Below are 22,728 nucleotides of genomic sequence, written 5' to 3' on the forward strand. Positions count from 1 at the left end.
GTCACTAGCCGCCAATTTGTGCTCTTCCTTGGTGGGATGGAAGCATGTATCTGGCTGAGCTGACAAGCTCCATGACCACGTAAGTTCACCAGTGGGCACCCAGGCAAACTTCTCTTTTGAGTACAAAGTGCTATGTGAGCATTACTGTCAATTGGTTCTGACGTGTGTCTAATACTGAGAACCGTTTGTGAGCACTGAGGGTCACTGGGGCATTTTGCCAATTGCTTCTGATGTTTGTCTACCATTAAGGACCATTTGTGTCAGAGAAGTGTTTGGGCCTCCTATCAGTCATCCTCTTGCAGAATTGTGACAGTTCTGTCTTCTGGTGTGTGAATGTGTACTCTATTTATGTGATTGGTGTTCTTGTTGCCTTTTATAAAATGAGAAATTCAGGTTCATTTCATTAAGCTGTAAAACTATGACCAAAGAAGAAGGATTTTTTTTTTTTTTTCTAACCAATATATGGCAACAGTATTCTTTAGACTCTGGAAAAAATTGCTTAAGATAAAACTATTGAAAATGCCAAAAGTCCTTTTTTGCACATGCAGTTAGAGAAAACTAGCTTGATCTGATCCTGAGATAACAAAAACACCCTAGGAGAAAACTTGAAGTTAACTCTAATCATGTCCTTGAAATACAGACAGCCCACTTTGCCTGGGACCTCAGCTTTTGGTTAATTAGTAAAACTTCAAGCCAAGGGGGGAAAAAGAAGGAAGAAAAAGAAGCTTTTTAAAATTGAGTGTATAAATTTGATAATTCTGACTGTCATTCACAAACTAATAAGTTTAACTGCAATGCCTAATTCACGAAATATAAAAAAATGAAATAATGAGATCTCTGGATGGATGTATGTCTCAATATGTGTCTTTGGATAATATTGATGAGGTTAATTTATAAAGCACTCTATTTAATTGTCTTTAAAAAGTAAGTGCTTTATAAGTCAAATTTAAATTTACTTACTTTTGTCTTCTTACAAGACCAAGAGGGAAACTAAAGATGTTTGGGTTTATTAAATACACACTGTACCACATTAAAGAGAAATTGTGCTATGAAGGAATATGTTCTTAAGTCTGCCAACAAGAAAATGCTGGTATAATATTCCAATCACTTGTTTCTTAGTTTTGTTGAAGTTTTCAAGGGTTAAAAATCATAATAAGTACAAATGGTAAGGGAGACATTTTGGTGTATGAAGCAAGTAGGATATATGTTATCAGAGAGAGAAATTCTAAAGAATGGAGATATTTTTGTTAAGGAAAAATGATGATTAACTTTGTCCCACAATTGGTTGGTTTTGGATGAGAAAAAGGGAAAAATTTGTATGGATCCAGAAAATGATTAAAAAGTCTGTGAAAAAGAATTTTTACATTTTCAGGATTAAGATTATACTGAATTTAGTTAGGTAAAGAATTTTTTTAACAGTAAATTGATGCAAGACTTAGTTTGCTCTTTTTTCTCTCTGTTTAGAAAACAAAGTTTTCCTGGAATATTGATCTGCTTTTGATAACAGAGAATTCTAATGGGAAGGTATTATTTTGCTTCTAACCATAATTTTGACTCCAATGTTCAGGATGGAAAAAATTGTTTAATTAAGTTGTCATAGAGTATAACTACTCATGATGTAGATCACTGCTTGCTTTAAGTTTACTGCTAAAAGCACATGTACAATGTTTGTGTGACAATTGGGTATAAATCATAAAGCAGCCAGACCACACTTTTGGTTACACAGTGACTAAAAAAACAAAAGTTGGCTGACTGCTTACTTTTGAAACAAATGGATATAGCTGAGTGTTCATGTGCTGGGAGACTAAGTGGAATTTCCCTCAAAGTATCTCCCATGTAGAACATAATGTTTATTAAACAATGAGTAATATATGTGTATATGTATAAAATATATGTATAAACACAAACACATACTATATATATATAAATACACATGATATATACATGTATAATATATATAGATATGTAAATAATTAAAACTCATCAGTACCATAGCAATTCTTTAGGAGTTAAACCAATTATTTAGGAGTTAGGAGGTGTTAGGACTGATTGCTTAGGATTGCTGGAACATGGTAATAATTAAAAGCAAGCTGACTTTTAGCACATTATTATTGTTTTTAAATTTTCTATGGAAAATGTCAATCATAGTTCCTGACTGCCCCTAAGGACAACTGCCCTGTCCCACACTTGCCAGTTTCCATTGGTTTGAACCAAAGGGATTTAGTCAGTTAATTTATGAAAAAATAATAATATTTAAAGTACTAGTCAATTAAAAAACAGTGGCTACCTAATCTTTCTACCACGTTGTATTCCCCACACTGTTACTCCCAGCTATTTGAGACAATACAATGTGTTTAGACTTTGCATGGATTGTATAGTCTGGCAGATTGAGTTTGAGTTCTGGCTCTGCTACTTTCTAGCTTTTTAACTGTGAGATTGTAAGCAAGTTAGCTACCCCTTCAATTTTAATTTTTAAGCTTTAAAAAATAGTTTCCAGCATGACAAAACTTACATACATAACAAATGAAAAGGTACTTTTACTGTTTAGGTGCTCATTCAGCCTAACTATCATGATTATCCCTTAGTCGTGGCTATGCACCAGCCATCTCCTACCAACTCTTAAATATTTCAAATTCCTTGGGCAGCAATTACTTGTGATAAGTGATGGACTAAACATAGGGTTTATTTTATTTTCCTAAAGTGAAAGAAAGTCAAGTCACTCAGTCGTGTCCAACTCTTTGCTACCCCATGGACTGTAGCCTACCAGCCTCCTCTGTCCATGGGATTTTCCAGGCAAGAATGCTGGAGTGGGGTGCCATTTCCTTCTCCAAGAGATATTCCCAACCCAGGGATTGAACTTGGGTCTCCCACATTGTAGGCAGACGCTTTACCATCTGCTCCACCAGGGAAGTTGTTAAGGAAGAAGTTATTTTCCTAAGATACATTTAAAATTAATCATATCTTTCTTGCTAAACATGTAGTTTCTTATAAACTATTTATATAAATGACCTATACTCATTGCCCCTTCTTTAGTACCACACATGCTTTCTTCCATTCTTCTAAAGGCCCCACTTATCAACAAAGATCAACCTTATGGCCTTTGCTCATTCTCTCAGGAAGGGTTCAACAAATTCAGGGGCTGCAAAATCTGCTTGAGGCCAATTCACCCACCCTTCAAAAGAAAACAAGCTCAGACTAGTGAAGCAATTTGTCTCACTAACTAGAGGCTGGGCAGAGTCACAGATGTATTCCAAAGCAAGCTTTTTTGCTCCACTTTCATTACTAGTCAGTCACTGCTCTGTGGCACTCTGGTGACTTCCTCCATTCCTAATTCTCCTCTCTCCCCCTAACACCGGGCATTTCTCATGCTTCCCCATGATATCTCCTAATGAATCGTTTCTAAATTTATACTTAATAAGAATAAACTTGTGAAAAAATTCAAAAGTGTATAATAAAAGATCAATGAATTTATCATTTTAAAATATACCCACAGTTTGAAATTAAACATTTATTAGTATAATTTATCTTATATAAAGCCTGTACCTTGATATGAGTTGTTCCCAACTGTAAAATAATGACTCATAATCTAAATATGAATGTGGGAATATCTGGCTAATGAACATATAAAAATCACAATACAATTAATATATAGCTACGTAATAGAATAATATAGCTAGGATCACATGATCTGTGTCATTATTTGTAAAGCATTTCCATTTCTCACACTCTACTCCATGAGACTAGTTTAATCACTTGCATTAATGACATAAAATAATAAAGCTTGAAAGATATGTGGATAAACATAGAAAATTTAAAAATTAGATGTATCTCCATCAACTTCTACTTTGTCCGCTACATTTATGAATAATTTCTCTGATAGGTTTCCATTAACAGGGCATAGAAGAGAAGTACTGCTCGTTCTTTTCATGCCCACTCACACAGTCTAGAGTCGTTTACAAAATGTATCCCCATCAAAGCTTCTCCAGCACCACAATCCAATTTTCCCTGAAGCTTCATCTGAGTCAGTTGGTATGGAGTGTTTGGACCTTTCCACAGAAAATGCTCTAGTTTTCTTCTAACTTCTTACTAAATTATATCATTCATACTGAAAGAGCATACAAATCATGTGTTAGGTTGATGAATTTTTGAAAATAAAATACACTACATAAACAGAACAGTATGAAAAGTATGAAAAGGCACAGTATTAAACAGTATGAAAAGGGAAAAAGATATAAAACTGAAAGATGAACTTCCCGGATGGGTAGGTGCCTAATATGCTCCTGGAGAAGAGCAGAAAAATACCTCAGGAAAGAATGAAGAGGCAGAGCCAAAGCAAAAACAAACCCATTTGTGGATGTGACTCACAATGAAAACAAAGTTCAATGCTGTAAAGAACAATATTGCATAGGAACCTGGAATGTTAGGTCCATGGATCAAGGTAAATTCAGTTCAGTTCAGTTCAGTCACTCAGTCGTCTCCTACTCTTTGCAACCCCATGAATCGCAGCACGCCAGGCCTCCCTGTCCATCACCAATTCCCAGAGTTCACTCAAACTCACGTCCATCGAGTTGGTGATGCCATCCAGCCATCTCATCCTCTGTTGTCCTATTCTCCTCTTGCCCCCAATCCCTCCCAGCATCAGAGTCTTTTCCAATGAGTCAACTATTCACAAGAGGTGGCCAAAGTATTGGAGTTTCAGCTTCAGCATCAGTCCTTCCAAAGAACACCCAGGACTGATCTCCTTTAGAATGGACTGGTTGGATCTCCTTGCAGTCCAAGGGACTCTCAAGAGTCTTCTCCAACACCACAGTTCAAAAGCATCAATTCTTCGGCGCTCAGCTTTCTTCACAGTCCAACTCTCACATCCTTACATGACCACTGGAAAAACCATAGCCTTGACTAGATGGACCTTTGTTGACAAAGTAATGTCTCTGCTTTTTAATATGCTATCTAGGTTGGTCATAACCTTTCTTCCAAGGAGTAAGCATCTTTTAATTTCATGGCTGCAGTCACCATCTACAGTGATTTTGGAGCCCAAAAAAATAAAGTCTGACACTGTTTCCACTGTTTCCCCATCTATTTCTCATGGAGTGATGGGACCAGATGCCATGATATTCATTTTCTGAATGTTGAGCTTTAAGCCAACTTTTTCGCTCTCGTCTTTCACTTTCATCAAGAGGCTTTTTAGTTCCTCTTCATTTTTTGCCATAAGGGTGGTGTCATCTGCATATCTGAGGTTATTGATATTTCTCCTGGTAATCTTGATTCCAGCTTGTGCTTCTTCCAGTCCAGCGTTTCTCATGATGTCCTCTGCATAGAAGTTAAATAAGCAAGGTGACAATATACAGACTTGATGTACTCCTTTTCCTATTTGGAACCAGTCTGTTGTTCCGTGTCCAGTTCTAACTGTTGCTTCCTGACCTGCATACAGATTCCTCAAGAGGCAGGTCAGGTGGTCTGGGATTCCCATCTCTCTCAGAATTTTCCACAGTTTATTGTGATCCACACAGTCAAAGGCTTTGGCATAGTCAATAAAGCAGAAATAGATGTTTTTCTGGAACTCTCTTGCTTTTTCCATGATCCAGTGGATGTTTAGTTTATTACAAATAGTGCTTTTAAGAACATGCTTGTACAGGTCTTTTATATATTATATGTATGTACCTGTCTTTGATGAATATATGATATGTATAAACTTGCTCAAGAAATTTAATGTCTTTAAGTTTTTTTGTTTATTCATCTATGAAAAAAGAGTTTTACAAGATATAAGGTATTCAACCTAATCATTTTATATTTCTATAAACATGTCAAAGCTTCAGTCATCAACAAATTCATAGTAAGGGAAGATAGGATATATACTAAATAATACATAATCATACCAATTTCTTGCAAATATACCAAGAAATACAGAGCTACAAGAAAAAATGGTGTACTACCATTATAGCTCGAGAGAAGAAAACCTTATTTTTGCTGGAAAAATCAGGGAACACTTCATGAAGGCAGTAGCATTTGAAATACACCTTCAAGAGGATAAAGTTCAGACAGGAGATGAAGGAGAAACAATGACGCAGAGTGGATATAATAAGCTCAAGAAGGGAAATGTAAGACAGTCTTATGGGAAAATGAGTCATCAAACATGACTGTAGCTTGGGATTTTGTGAATGGAGGAAGGAGATAAGGTAATGGAGAGTAGGTAGAAGGTACTTGGAATGCCAGAAGAATCAGTAGTCATCTCAATTGAAAATGAAGGGTCATTGTAAATTATGGAAGAAGGTAGTGACATAACTATGGCAGAGATCTAAAGACTAACTTGATAACCCTAGAAACAAGGAATTGTGAAAGGGAGGGGCACGGATTAAAAAATAAGTTTGAAAATATCATAACATTTTAGATGGGGAGAAAGGGTTTTGAAGTAAAAAGTCACAAAGAAAAGAGAGAAATATGTAATTTCCTAAGGACATAACTGAAAGAACTTGATATTTGTTTTGTTATGGAAGATAAGAAGTAGGGAGGCATCAAAAATAACTGTGATTTCAAGTCTAAATGGCAAGAGAAGTAAAAGGACAGGGAAAAAAATTATGCTTTCCTTAATAGCTATCAACACAGTATCTAGGCTTAAGCTGTTCATCTAAACAATATTTCTCAAAAAATATTATTGGAGACCTTAAATCTTTGTAGTTATTTGACACAAAGATTTCCACTATCAATTTAAGAAATACTAAATAGCATATCATCCTCCTAAATATTTACATTTTACATAAACATGATAAAGTTCTAGGAAATAGTGTAGTAATACCTGTGTGTGTATACATGTGTGTGTCAGTTCAGTTCAGTTCAGTTCAGTCGCTCAGTCATGTCCAACTTTTTGCGACCCTGTGAATTGCAGCACTCCAGGCCTCCCTGTCCATCACCAACTCCCGGAGTTCACTCAAACTCACATCCATCGAGTCCTTGATATACACATGTGTGTGTATAAAATTATTAATTCTCATGAGCACTTATGTTGCAAGAGACAAAGTTTGGAGAGACAGGCACACGTATGCTTCTGAGCTTACTCTTACAAAGTAAGTTCATGGTGTAACAAATCTCTTTCGGGTAGATTAGTATCAGGTATTGGGAGGTCAGGGCTTCCCTGGTAGCAAGAATCTGTCTGCGTGTGGGAGACCTGTTTTTAATCCCTGGGTTGGGAAGATCCCCGGGAGGAGGGCATGGCAACCCACTCCAGTAATCTTGCCTGGAGAATCCCCATGGACAGAGGAGTCTAGCAGGCTACAGACCATGGGGTCACAAAGTGTCAGACATGACTGAGCGACTAAGCACAGCACAAATCAGGAGGTCATTCAGGTGAACATGTCTGAGGTGGGAGGATATTGTCACTCTGGATAGAGCTGAGATCTATAAATGTAAATTTAGGAATCTCCTAACAGAGTCGATCATTGAGATTATAAAAGGAGATGGTTTTCAAGGGACTGGAGAAGTTAGTAAGAGGATGTGGAAACAACAGAAGTCTGTATTTCAAAGACTAATGCATAGAAGGAAGAGAGATTAAACTATAACTTGACAGAGTAGAAAACCTAAGGGAAAACTGTTTCAGAATGAGGTCTTCAAGTTACTCAGTAAGGTATGGAGATGTCACCTAAACATTTTAGTCTAAGACAAGTCTTAAATATGGAATTCCATATTCTTCTCTTGATATCTCAATAAGGGGAAATTCAGATATGATACTCCGCTTGGAAGTCCTAAGGCCACTGTCTCAGATTTAAACTCACAGCTCTAAGGTGGCCTTATCCTGGGGCGGATACATGTTGATGTATGGCAAAACCAATACAATATGGTAAAGTAATTAACCTCCAATTAAAATAAATAAATTTATATTAATAAATAAATAAAAAAAATAAATGTTCTAATGTTTGTACTTGGAGGCAGAACACCTCCGGATAACACACTAATTGGCATAACTATTAGTTTTCTTGGTATAGAGTAAATTCTTCTCACACAGGAAATGTTAGGCATTCTGGAGTCTGGCAAGAGAGGAGGAGGAAAGAAAAGAGCAGCGGGTAAGAAGGAGCAACATTAATTTTTATCTAGACAAGTTGGTTAACTGGAGCTGAATTCCCAACTGGGCTAAAAAGAGAGAATAATGTGTTGGAAGGAAAGAAGGGTTAAGCAGAACAAATTATCCTGATTATACACACCAATCAAAATTATTCAGCTTTAGCAATTTAAATTCCACATGTTTGTCTAAAAAGTTCATATACAGAATTAATAGGAATTTTTATATAAAGTTTAGGTCAATGGTTATTTAGTAACAACAGCTGTTTTGATACTCAGAATGTATTCAGGAAGTGTTTTCCATTGTTTAAATAAGCAAATATCAAGAAATAATGAATCCATTCTGAAAACGGAATATATTTTAAACAACTTGCATCTTTATCACCGTGTACCACAAAACAAATATCCTTTATTAAACTTTCCTAAATATTTGATTCTTTAGACAGAGAAAATAGCGTTACAAGTGCACTATATTGCATGCCTAATAGAATGTAGCATTTATTATGTTGGTGCAAAAGTAATTGTGACTTTTGGACTTTTCATGGTTGTGAATTTAAGTGATTATAACTAGGCTTAAACACATCTTTATTAATCAAAATAGAAACTATGACAATCAACACATTTTTGGCAATGAGAAATGAATTTGCTCATTCCTGCAGCATAAAAATCCATGCTTCAAGATTCAACAAACTCTTGGAAAGCATTTTCTGCCTCCTGTTGGTTGTGGAAGTGCTTTCCCTGCAAGAAGTTGTCAAGATGCTTGAAGAAGTGGTCGTTGGTTGACAAGAGGTCAGATGAAGAGGGCAGATGAGGTAAAACTTTGTAGCCCAATCCGTTCAGCTTTTGAAGCATTGGTTGTGTGATGTGTGATCAGCCACTGTGGTGCAGAAGAACTGAGCCCTTTCTCTTGGGCAATGACTGCTGCAAGTGTTGCAGTTTCCAGTGCATCCCAGCGATTTGCTGAACACAATTCTCAGATGTAATGGTTTCACCAGGATTCAGAAAGTTGTAGTGAATCAGATCATCAGCAGACCACCAAACAGTGACCACGACCTCTTTTTTTTTGGTGCAAATTTGGTTTTGGGAAGTGCCTTGGAGCTTCTTGTTGGTTCAGCCACTGAGCTGGTCATCACTGATTGTCGTATACAAACCACTTTTCATCACACCTCACAATCCAATTGAGAAATGGTTCATGTTGTTGCATAGAATAAGAAAAGATGACATTTCAAAATGACAATTATTTTGATTTGTGGTAAGCTCATGAGGCACCCAGTTATTGAGATTTTTCACCTTTCCAATTTGTTTCAAATGCCATATGACTGCAGAATGGTCAGCTGCTGAGTTCTTCAGTAACCTCTCATATAGTTATAAGAGGATTAGCTTCGATGAGGGCTCTGAATTTGCTGTTGTCACCATTCAGTGGCCTCCCATTATGCTCCTTATCTTCAAGGCTCTCACCTCCTTTGCAAAACTTCTGGAACCACCACTGCACATATACATTTGTTAGCAGTTCCTGGGCCAAATGCGTTGTTGATGCTATGAGTTGTCTCTTCTGTTTCATAACCCATTTTGGACTCGAATTTAAAAATTTGCTTGAATTTGCTTTTTGTCTACTAATAACAACATTACCATAGTCTAAAATAAATATAAAATAAACAGCAAGTTATAATAAGTCATTAGAAAAAACATAAAGTAAGAAAGGGGCATGAAAATGATATATAACATAACTACATTTATTAAGAATGTATTCTAATATCAAATGACAAATTTTAACAATGCAAAAGCTGCAATTACATTTACACCAACTTAATATTTTTCCCTCCAAAAAACAGATTTTTAGCACAACGTTTTAGAAAAGCTATCACAATAAAATAAAATATCTTAAAATAACAAAACATGGAATATTTATGGCACTCAAGAATGACCTTTTTCCCCCTGTACTATACAGTAGATTTTCATTAGTTGTCTGTTTTATATATATCAATCCCAATTTCCCAGTTTTTTCCACCCTCCTCCCTGCCTTGATATCCATGATTGCTCTCTATGTCTTCGTCTCTATTTCTGTTTTACAAATAGGTTCATCTGTACTATTTTTTCTAGATTCCACATATATGCATTAATATATCAACATGATATTTGTTTTTCTCTTCCTGATTTTCTTTGTCCTACAGGACACTGTCTATGTCCATCCCCATCTCTGCAAGTGGCACCATTGTACTATCTGTACTACATTAAAGTTAACCTTAAAAATGCATTCCAATACACAGTAGGTACAGACAAATAATGTTTGATTCCACTTATACAAGGTACTTAGAATAGTCAAATTCACGGAGTCAGAAAGTATATTGGTAGATGCCAGGGACGAGGTGGGTGGGAGGAATTGGGACTTAGTGTTTCGTGGAACAGAGTTTCAGTTTAGGAAAGTGAAAAATTCAGAACGTGGATGATGGTAAGAATTGTACAACAATGTGAATGTACTTAGTGCCAGCAAAATGCTTAAAAAAAAGCATTGCCCTTAAATTCATGTTTAGTGAAATGTAGACTGTTTAATCTACAAATAACACCATTTTGAATAATAATGGGTTATGCTTGTGTAGAATCTCATGTCAAGGCCTTAAAAAATTTTTTTTTCCATACGTTATACTATCTGTTCACAAAATATCCTTATGAAATAGAATGAAAACTATTTTATAGGTGAAGAAAGAAATTGACATTCAAGGGGTCACAATAAGTCAAAGGAAGAAACAGTGAAGAGTGCTAACATTAAGAACAAGCATTTAAATGTGGCTTCCATTATAGCTTGCACCTTCATAACAAATAACGTTAGGAGAACTTAATGTGGATGTCAAGTCAGTTATACAATCATTCCTTGAGGTATAACGCATTCTCACTCGACAGTGTAGTCATCCAAATCATTTGTAAAAATTAACTACTCACAATTGTTTAATACACATGATATACATGAACATTTTCCTTTCTCGAGGTGAAGCAAGGGAAAACCAGAGCAAAAGTAAATTACTATGTGTTTTCTGAGCCACATGATTTACTGTGAGAACTATACAGTTTTGACATGTCACATGTAAAGCCCTTACTAGGAATTTTAGGATATAAAATACTGTCTTTAGAAGAATTAAACAGGAGGGAGTAGAAAGGTAAAGTTCAGATGGTTACTTTGAAAATGTTTCTAAACAGAAGAGATTTGTTTCTACCATAATATAAACTTCATTTTGCTAGGTAGCAGAAAGAACCTTGCAGATAATGAGTCACAAGATGTGGTAAAATGCAGCCAAATTTGTGTGTGTAGTGATACCTGGGTGTGATAATCCACACATAGTTCCCATCTGTTATTCCTTAATTTCGTCTTGGCTGTTTCAATAATGTGACCTTGTTCATCACTTCTCAACCTTTTCAAAATATTTCTTTTCCTTTTTTTAAACTCACACCATCACAGTTATGTAATAGAACATTAACTACTCACTCAACAAGGTAACATTTTTTTGCCTAAGTTTCTCTAAGAGTAGATAAAAAATGTTAACTATGAAGATATTTCTTGGGGTCAGATTCTATTCTAAGCAACATGAATAAGAGAAGAAATAATTAAAAGAAGAAAACAAGACTACCTGAAAAATAAAATGAATTTTAGAAAAATAAAAGAGCCATTTTTTGAAAAAAAATTTAGGGGAATAAAAATGTATAATTTGAAGCATTAATTTCTGGAGATTATTAATAAGCATCATATAGAAACAATATGATTTGGGTAATACTGGAGTAAAAAGCTTGTTTTATGGCAAGAATTCTAATATTCCTTATAAATCTCTAAGAGGAGAATAAGTATGACGGGCAGTATTTTCCAAACTTATTCAATGGTTTTGTTCAGAGTATCTCTGGGGAATAGTGCTCTACAGCAAAATAGCATTTAGGAAATACTGAGCTCAGGAGTTTGATTCATCAGTTTTGTCAGTTTTAACAACAGACCAGGAGAGTGACAGAACATCTTTACAAAATAAATGTAGTATGGACTTTGACTCACTAGCCCTAACCAAGCTTTCAGCTACAAGCCTCTTCCACGTACAGAAGCTCAGTTCTACGCTAGCCTTTCAGAAATTCTCCCTATTGGCAAAATACGCTGCAACTCTTCCTGCACCTTTGTACGCCCAGGCCTTTGCTTATACTGTGCCATCTTTTTGATATCCTTTCTTTCTTCTACTTGCCTGTCAAAAAGCTACTACTGCTTAGTGTTCAATTGTTCCTCCCTCTCCTGTCACTGTCTTTCATGTATGCTTCTCTTAAAGGCAGAAGTTCTCAAATGTGACTGTATTCCTAATACATTAGGAATAACTACAGAGGTTTTAAAACACTTGTTCCTAAGTCTCTTCCAGCAATTTTGATATAATAGGTGGTGATTTTTAATTCCCAAGTGACTGTAAAACAGCCAAAGCTGAGGACCACTGCTTTGGAGTTCATGGTAATTTGTCTGTATTTTATAGACCTACATCCTAGAAAAGGGTTTAAGGTTTTTAAGAGGAGAAACTTAGCCCTCTTCATATTCATAGGTCCCCTGTACTCACAGAAATTTTTGAATGAAAAAATAAAATACCATATGCCTTCACCTATGCATTTCCAGAACAAAACAAAACAAGCTCATAGATACAGAGCACAGGTTGGTGGTTGTCAGAGGTGGGGAGGGGAAGGGATATATTGCTTTAAATAAAATTAATTACCAGTTTATTTAATTAACAACATTCATTTCACCTGAAAAAAATTATTTGGCTTATATTTCTAATGTTGATGCTAATCTTATTAAAAGGTTTTCCAAATTAATCTGCTTTTCCATTCCTATTGTATGTAAATTATATCATTAAGGAAAGTGGCTCCCAATCTAGCTATGAATCAGCCATAGACTGGGGAACACATAAAAATAACCAAAGCTTTCTACTTCCAGACCTAAAGAAGCAGACTCTCTGAGGTTAGCACTTCAGAAGTTTGTTTTATTTTAGTTTAGTTCAGTTCAGTTTAGTTTAGTTTTGTAAACAGTAATTCTAGTATCAATAGCAAACATTCATCCTGTGAATCACTGATTTAAGAGGAATTTTATAATGTGTTGCTTTTATGAAAACATTTATTTATTATTGTACTGTTTTGTAGAGTCCAGTAATAGAAAACCATATAAATCTATCTCATAAAAAATAGATCCTTTTTAAAAGAATATAATCATAAATCCCTAGAGAAAAACTTTATTATTCAAAGGCAAAAGGAAGTATTCTTTTGTTTCACTATTTACAAGGCCTTTTTTCTAAGTCATAGTTTTAGTGGAACTGGAATAGAATTGCCCAAAATCATGTAATAAATTTTATTCAGCTTTTATTAAGATAACTAATTTTCCCCAAGTCTGTTAGCATGACACAGTAAAAATCAATTCTCCAAAAGGAATTGGGAAAGTATAGGCCATCATTATGGGTTTAACAGCTCATGCTTTAGGCAATTAAGTGAAAATTTTTAAGGCTTTTTTTTTTTAATTTTTTTAAACTTTTTAAACCAGTAATTTCAGGCATGCTATAACCTGAAGTCAGATGAGCCACATTTGCCTATTAGCCACCTAATGAACAACTGGACTCACTCTTCTGTTTATATATATATATATATATATATATATATATATATATATTTCCTATTCTCCTTGGTCACTCAGATAACTTTAATAGAATGAAAGGAAAATTCAAATGATTGCTGTCTCTTCAATGCTTGAATGAACTATAGATGGACTAAAGGAAAGAAGAATCAGAAAGAGCATAAGTGCTTTCAGAGAGCATTAATTATATGAATGGACCCAGGCATATGTGTTTCTTTTTATGAATGCTGTCCACCCGATTCTGGGGTTGTCATGTAACTTTCTGATTTTTCCAATGGAAAGTAGAAAGGTGACTGAATCAGAGCCTTGAAAAGTGAGTTTATGCTTCTTCTCATGGATTCCCGTTAGTACCATGAGAACATGTCCAGGCTAATCTGCTGAAGGGATAAAAGGGACACATGGAGGAAACCCAAGTTGTATTGATATAACCAAGGTCCTCCTAGACCAGCCAGCTCGCAGCAAACTCATCATCTGGCCATAGATGCATGAGAAAGCTCCATTGAAATCTATCAAGTTGGACACAGATTACCGAACCTCTTGGCGTAATCTGTAGACTCACGTCATTTTAAGTCGCTATGCTTTGTGTGTGTGCTTAGTTGAGTCTGACGCTGTGTGACTCTGTGGATTACAGCCCACTAGGCTCCTCTGTCCATGGAATTTTCCAGGCAAGAATACTGGAGTGGGTTGCCATTTCCTGCTCCAGGGGATCTTCCCAACTCAGGGATCGAACCTGCATCTCCTGCATTCTTTACCACTGTGCCACCTGAGAAGTCCATTAGGGAGATTTATAAACATTAAAAGCAGACACAGTTGTCTTCAGTGTTTGAAAGGTTGTGCTGTTATAGACAGCATTTGGATCCTTCGAGTGCCAGTTCTACTAAGAGAGAAAAAAAGATTGTATTGATAGAAAGACAGATTTCCATTCGACAAAGTGTCTTCTAACAAGTCATAGTTGTTCAAGGATAGGGCTATAGACACTGAATTCCCTGATTCTAGGATGATTCAAGATGGGGCTAAAATGAATCTATTTTATTCATTTAATCATTATATGTTTCTTCATCTATCCCTTTAGTGCTACAAAATTATGTACAGATTATCAGTAGCAGTGTGTTGTAGATTACAGTGGTTTTCTCATTCTTTAACTGGCATTAGAAGCCAGAGCTATGTACCCATTCCTCTAGTCATCCTCTTGGATATAGTTGCCAGAATTCTCAGTCAAGATTTACCCTCATAATCCCTTCACCCTGAAAATGGAGACATAACCACTATGTGGACCTAAGGAAACAAATTATTCTTTGTGCTATCATTCATTCATTTAAAAAGTCATCAGCTACCAGACTGCAGTTGGATGTTGTCTAGTCTATCAGTGTTTTTTAAAAATGTGAGACCAAATGCTTTTTGCTTTTCATCTATCACAGTGCCCAACACTTTCTATTTCAAACATTTATAATACTGACCTGGATTTTTAGGTATTTAAATTTACAGACTGGGTAAGTTCTTACTTTTCATACTGTTCATTGGGGTCTCAAGGCAAGAATACTGAAGTGGTTTGCCACTCCCTTCTCCAGTGGACCATGTTTTGTCAGAACTCTCCACCATGACCTGTCCGCTTTGCATGGCCCTACATGGCAGGGTTCATTGAGTTAGGAAAGGCTGTGGTCCATGTGATTAGTTTTGTTAGTTTTCTGTGACTGTGGTTTTCATTCTGTTGGCCCTCTGATGGCTAAGGATAAGAAGCTTATGGAAGCTTCCTGATGGGAGAGACTGACTGAGGGGGAAACTGGATCTTGTTCTGAAAGGCAGTGCCATCCTCAGTAAATCTTAATCCAATTTTCTGTTGATGGGCAGGGTTGTGCTCACTTCTTGTTGTTTGAAGTGAGGCCAAACTATGGTGGAGGTAATGAAGATAATGGCGACCTCCTTCAAAAGGTCCCTTGCGTGCACTGCTGCACTGAGTGCCCCCGACCTTGCAGCAGGCCACCTCTGGCACACACCTCTGCCAGAGACTCCTGAACACGCACAGGAAAGTCTGGGTCAGTCTCTTTTGGGGCCACTGCTCCCTCCTCCTGGGTCCTGCTGCACACAAGCTTTTTGTTTGTGCCCTTCAAGAGTCCGATTTCCCAGTTCTGTGTAAGTTCTGGCAGCTCTATGGTGAAGTAATGGTGACCTCCTCCAAGAGGGCTTATGCCATAACTCACATCTGCTGCACCCAGAGCCCCTGCGCACTGTCGTCCCGTACCTCTGCAAGAGACAGTCAAATACAGTTCTGGCTCAGTCTCTGAACAGTATGAAAAGGCAAAAAGATAGGACACTGAAAGATGAACTCCCCAGGTCAGTAGGTGCCTAATGTGCTACTAGAGATCAGTGGAGAAGTAACTCAAGAAAGAATGAAGAGATGGAGCCAAAACAAAAACAATACCCAGTTGTGGATGGGACTGGTGATGAAAGTAAAGTCCTATGCTGTAAAGAGCAATACTGCATAGGAACCTGGAATGTTTGGTCCATGAATCAAGGCAAATTGGAAGTGGTCAAACAGGAGATGGCAAGAGTGAATGTAGATATTCTAGGAATCAGCAAACTAAAATGGACTGGAATGGGTGAATTTAACTCAGATGCCCATTCTATCTGCTACTGTGGGCAAGAGTCCCTTAGAAGAAATGGAGTAGCCATCATAGTCAACAAGAGAGTCCAAAATGCCATACTTGGAAGCAATCTCAATAACAACAGAATGATCTCTGTTCATTTCCAAGGCAAACCATTCAAAATCACAGAAACCCAAGTCTAGCCCCGACCAGCAATGCTGAAGAAGCTGACATTGAATGGCTCTATGAAGAATTACAAGACCTTCTAGAACTAACAACCAAAAAGATGTCCTTTTCATTATGGGGGACTGGAATGCAAAAGTAGGAAGTGAAGAAACACTTGGAATAACAGGCAAGTTTGGCCTTGGAGTACAAAATGAAGCAGGGCAAATACTAACAGAGTTTTGCCAAGAGAACTCACTGGTCAGAGCAAACACCCTCTTCCAACAAGACAAGAAACAACTTTACACATGGACATCACCGTCAATACCAAACACAGATTGCTTATATTCTTTGCAGCCAAAGAAGGAGAGGCTTTATACAATCAGCAAAAATAAGACTGGGAGCTGACTGTGGCTTAGATCATGAACTCCTTATTGCCAAATTAAGACTGAAATTGAAGAAAGTAGGGAAAACCACTAGACCATTCAGGTATGACCTAAATCAAACCCTTTTCCATTATACAGTGAAAGTGACAAATATATTCAAGGGATTGGACCTGATAGCCTGAAGAACTATGGATGGAAGTTCATAAATCTGTACAAGAGGCAGTGATCAAGACCATCTCCAAGAAAAAGGAATGCAAAAAGGCAAAATGGTTGTTGAGGAGGCCTTACAAATAGCTGAGAAAAGAAGAGAAGCTAAAGGCAAAGGAGAAAAGGAAAGATATACTTATTTGAATGCAGAGTTTCAAAGAATAGCAAGGAGAGACAAGAGAAAGGCTTCCTCAGCGATCAGTTCAATGAAATAGAGGAAAACAATAGAATGGGAAAGACTAGAGATCTCTTCAAGAAAATTAGAGATACCAAGGGAATATTTCATGCAAAGATGGGAACAATAAAAGACAGAAACAGTATGGACCTAACAGAAGCAGAAGATATTTAGAAGAGGTAGCAAGAATACACAGAATAACTATACAGACAATATCTTCATGACCCAGATAACCACAATGGTGTGATCACTCACCTAAAGCCAAGCATCTTGGAATACAAAGTCAAGTGGGCATTAGGAATCATTACTAAGAACAAAACTAGTAGACATGATGGAATTCCAATTGAGCTGTTTCAAATCCTAGAAGATGACGATGTGAAAGAGATGCACTCAATATGCCAGCAAATTTGGAAAACTCAGCACTGGCCACAGGACTGGAAAAGGTCAGTTTTCATTCCAATCCCAAAGAAAGGCAATGCCAAAGAATGCTCAAACTACTGCACAATTGCACTCATCTCACACACTAGCAAAGTAATGTTCAAAATTCTCCAAGCCAGGCTTCAACAGTACGTAAACCGTGAACTTCCAGATGTCCAAATTGATTTAGAAATGGCAGAGGAACCAGAGATCAAATTGCCAACATCTATTGGTTCATTGAAAAAGCAAAAGAGTTCCAGAAAAACATCTACTTCTGTTTTTTTTTTTTTTTTTTTGACTATGCCAAAGCCTTTGACTGTGTCATTCTTCAAGAGATGGGAATACCAGCCCATCTGACCTGCCTCATGAGAAATCTATATACAGGTCAGGAGGCAACAATTAGAACTGGATATGAAACAACAGGCTGGTTCCAAATCAGGAAAGGAGTATGTCAAGGCTGTATATTGTCACCTGCTTATTTAACTTACATTCAGAGTACATCATGAGAAATTCTGGGCTGAATGAAGCACAGGCTGGAATCAAGATTTCCAGGGGAAATATCAATAACCTCAGGTACACAGATGACACCACCCTTATGGCAGAAAGTGAAGAAGAACCAAAGAGCCTCTTGATGAAAGTAAAAGAGGAGAGTGAAAATGTTGGCTTAAAACTCAACATTCAGAAAACTAAGATCATGGCATTCGATACCATTACTTCATGGCAAATAGATGGGGAAACAGTGGAAACAGTGTCAGACTTTATTTTTTGGGGCTACATAATCAGTGCAGATGGTGACTGTAGCCATGAAATTAAAAGACACTTGCTCCTTGGAAGATAAACTATGACTATCCTAGACAGCATATTCAAAAGCAGAGACATTATTTTGCCAACAAAAGTCCATCTAGTCAAAGGTATGGTTTTTCCAGTAGTCATGTGTGGATGTGAGAGTTGAACTATAAAGTAAGCTGAGCGCCGAAGAATTGATGCTTTTGAACTGTGATGTTGGAGAGTCCCTTGGACAGCAAGGAGATCCAACCAGTCCATCCTAAAGGAAATCAGTCCTGAATATTCACTGGAAGGACTGATACTGAAGCTGAAACTCCAGTACTTTGGCAACCTGATAGGAAAAGCTGATTCATTAGAAAAGACCCTGATGCTGGGAAAGATTGAAGGGAGGAGAAGGGGACGACAGAGGATGAGATGGATGGATGACATCACTGACTCAGTGGACATGAGTTTGAGCAAGCTTCGGGAGTTGGTGATAGACAAGGAAGCCTGGCGTGCTGCAGTCCGTGTGCTCACACAGAGTCAGACACAACTGTGAGATTGAACTGAACTGAAGTTCTTACTTATGACTCACATTCTATCAAAAATTCTTGGAAATACAGAGATTCAGTATGGACTGTACCCTCAGGAATCCTACAGTTTTGGAGAAGAGGTGATCTCCTTGGATAACTATAATAGATTGAAATAAAACACTCAGTGAAAGAGATACAGAGAAAATGAGATGGGTCACAGAATTAGAAACAATTGGATGCAGCTGAATTGTGAAGCCAACACGTAATTAGTGGGCAGAGAAATTACAGACTTCTTTTTATGTTGTTTCTGAAAGACATCACCACTGGAATTATTATAAGCATTTGAAATCTTCATTAGAGATTGCCAATAAGCAGGTGGTCCAGACTGTCACATGTCTCTGCTTTCATCCAAATTTTAATTTAATGATACAATTTTAAAAGTTACTTGACCTATTAGAATTTTCTTTTCATTCCTTAATTAGGACTCAGAAAATCACATTTGTATGTTGAAGATACAATCCTATTGTTTTTTATTACCAGTGGTCTCTAAACAATTTGTTCTAAGCTCTTTGATCCTTAAGAGTGTCAAATTAAGTATTCATATTTTTAAAGCTGAAGTGATTTTCATAATAAAAGTCCATGACTTTCAATGTCTACCAAACACTTGGTTAATGAATATATAATTAATATTTAAATATCTGTTTTGATTTAATAAACAATATGTCTAAAAATATCATCTTAAGATCCTAAAAGCTAGAGTCACCAAAATAGCAAAAATGGACATAAATTTGACTCAGAATTAACACTTCTTCATAACAAAAATATGACTCTTAACAAAGCACACTTGGATGTTTCAAGGATAACTCTGGAAGCTTTACCATCTTTTTCTTCAAAAGACTTGCCCCTACACCTGCAGCAGCTCCAATTCAGGAAATGTTGGATTTTGCTCAATTAAAGATCATGTCCAAGTGGCCTTAATCAAATATATAAATAAACTGAAGTTCTCCATGAGAACTATCAAAATTATGTCATGTCGAGTCACAGAACCAGAGACTAGGTTTATAAATAATGCAGACTTCTTTAACCTTGTTCTCTGTAAACCAACAGGTCATTTTTAAGCTTACTATTATTTTTTCATTGCTATTATTTTTATTTTTCATTGTTTTTTACCTGAACACTGTAAGTAATAGGCTGATTATTTCAAATAAAAAATTTTCAAGATGATATAAACCATAAAATTATCCCCACTATATCATTTTACCTGCATAATCTTGATTTTCCTCATTACAAACATTTGAAAAGCAGTTTCTAAACAATACCAATATCCAAGATAAATGCAAACAGCACCAAGCATGTCTAGCTTAGAAAACAGGACTTGCATAGCTCCCTAGTGAGAAGTGCTGTCTTATGTTTTATCTATTCCTTGCTCCTGGATCCATGTGTGTGTGTATGTTAGTCACTCATTGATGTCCAACTTTTTGCAACCCTATGGACTATAGCCCCCCAGGCTCCTTTGTCCATGGAATTTTCCAGGCAAGAATACTGGAGTGGATTGCCATTCCCTTCTCCAGGGGATCTTCCCAACTCAGGGATTGAACCTGGGTATCCTCTATTACAGGCAGATTCTTTACCATCTAAGCCACCAGGGAAGTCCTATATCTAAAATTATTATTTATAAATTTAATATTTCCTCATGAAGTTGCCCTGAAGATTATATGCTTGTATCTTTGCTAAGATTCTGATGAATGGTAGCTCCTGGTATTAATTTTAATATCTACTGCTGCTGTTGCCACTAGTTATAAGTTTATTAGAAATGATTTAAATTTTTGTAAATTGTGGATGAAGTAATACTATGGGAGTACATTACTCATTGCCTGACTTCAAAATGTTTACCAAATTACAGTTTATTTGTGATGGCCACTTAAATATTAGAGCTACTTATATCACAACTGGAAAACAAAAAAAAAAGCTCAACAATGTCTAAGATGTTTTCTTGATAAATACTTCCTGCCTTACATTCAAACGTATTTTTTGTTTTACTCTGACCTTCGTAATTTATTTTGAAGATCAATTTGTAATTATTTCTTCCTTAAAAGTCACACAATGACTAGCTGCAACAGTATCTTGACAACAAAAATATTAATAAATGTCTGTTATAAAATATTTGTTCTATTAATTAGCATTGTGTCTGATAATGTCATAAACTTTAAATTCATATCACTATGTCTATTTTCCAAAAGTATTTTTCACTTTCATAGCAAGTAGAAATAAATGCAATCATTTTGTTCTATCAATTGTCACTTACTTTAAAATTATCATTTACTAAAGAAAACCCTTGAACCTAAATTTTCAGTATATGACTATATAACCATTGCAAGTCAATTCAATTTCCCTTTTTTCTATTAAATAAATGAATTCACAATCACTTGTCTTAGAAACAAAAACTGGCAAAATATGTTCATATATATATAAAGTTGTCAGAGAAGGCAATGGCACCCCACTCCAGTACTCTTGCCTGGAAAATCCCATGGACGGAGGAGCCTGGTGGGCTGCAGTCCATGGGGTCGCCAAGAGTGGGACACAACTGAAGCAACTTAGCAGCAGTAGCAGCAGCATATAAAGTTGTATTAAGTTTTGGATTTGATTTACCTAGAACTTTTTCTTAGGAGAAAATACATTTTATAAAAGAAAAGGTACTCTACTACTGCCATAGTTAATAAATTTTTTCTATGTAATTTTCACTCTGATGACTTTGTACTATATACATTTCTATCTGAATCACACATTTTTGGGTGGGTGTGTATGTGTGTTGGAGAAGGAAATGGCAACCCACTCTAGGACTCTTGCCTGGAAAATCCCACGGACGGAGGAGCCTGGTGGGCTGCAGTCCATGGGGTCGCTAAGAGTCGGACACGAATTCACTTTCACTTTCACTTTCACTTTTCACTTTCATGCACTGGAGAAGGAAATGGCAACCCACTCCAGTGTTCTTGCTGGAGAATGCCAGGGACGGGGGGAGCCTGGTGGGCTGCCCTTTATGGGGTCGCACAGAGTCGGACACGACTGAAGCCATTTAGCAGCAGCAGCAGTGTATGTGTGTGCATTCAGTAGTCTTTAACTCTTCTCGACTCCATGGCCTGCAGCCCACCAGGCTCCTCTGTCCATAGGATTTCCCAGGCAAGAGTGCTGGAGTGGGTTGCCATTTCCTCCTCCAGGGCATCTTCCCAACCCAAGGATTGAACTTGCGTCTCCTGAGTCTCCTGCACTGTGGCAGGCAGATTCTTTACCACTGAGCCCCCTGGGAAGCCCCAATATATTATACTACTTCACCAGTTAATTTTTTCTACCTAATTTGCACTCTGATGACTTTGTACTAAAATTTCTGGCTAAAGTACACATTTTTTGTTGAGGAAGTGTTAAAACGAAATTGAAGCACAGAATATCATAAATACATATTTATGAGATGAAAACGCCAATATCAATAATGTATTAGCAATACAATTTCTTTAAATTCTGAAGTGAGTTTACATTTTATATTACTTGTTCCCATTTTCTATTATTCCCAAAACACTGAAGTAAATGGCTCTGAAACACTGAGTAGAAAACTGCCCAGAAAATTATTGTAAATCAGCAGAGTGGTCAGGTGTTTCACCTTATTACCGTTTAAAAATTTTTTTAGAAAATCAGTAATATTACTGATTATTTATTCCTATCTGAAAGTCAGGAACGTGGTGTCACCTCTGCAACTTCTGAACTAGCTTTGACACCGATGTTAACACACTGAGCTTAAATGTAGGGCTAAAAAAATGATTACACTCCAGAA

At 36.7% G+C, this 22,728-nt stretch overlaps 1 protein-coding gene and 1 long non-coding RNA gene across 5 annotated transcripts in view; both read right to left on the minus strand.

Moving 5' to 3' along the window:
* PDE1A (phosphodiesterase 1A) overlaps positions 1–22,728 on the minus strand; it is a 384,680-nt gene that overhangs the window by 266,846 nt on the left and 95,106 nt on the right. The gene's annotated exons all lie outside the window — the stretch shown is intronic.
* Positions 4,674–10,052, minus strand: LOC120853994. The gene is made up of 3 exons (XR_005718897.1): positions 9,773–10,052; positions 7,549–7,553; positions 4,674–4,699 (listed from the first exon to the last, which is right to left on the minus strand). It is a non-coding gene; the product is annotated as an uncharacterized LOC120853994 (long non-coding RNA).

The sequence above is a fragment of the Oryx dammah genome, unplaced genomic scaffold (genome assembly GCF_014754425.2).
Source record: "Oryx dammah isolate SB20612 unplaced genomic scaffold, SCBI_Odam_1.1 HiC_scaffold_27, whole genome shotgun sequence".
Lineage (NCBI taxonomy): Eukaryota > Metazoa > Chordata > Mammalia > Artiodactyla > Bovidae > Oryx > Oryx dammah.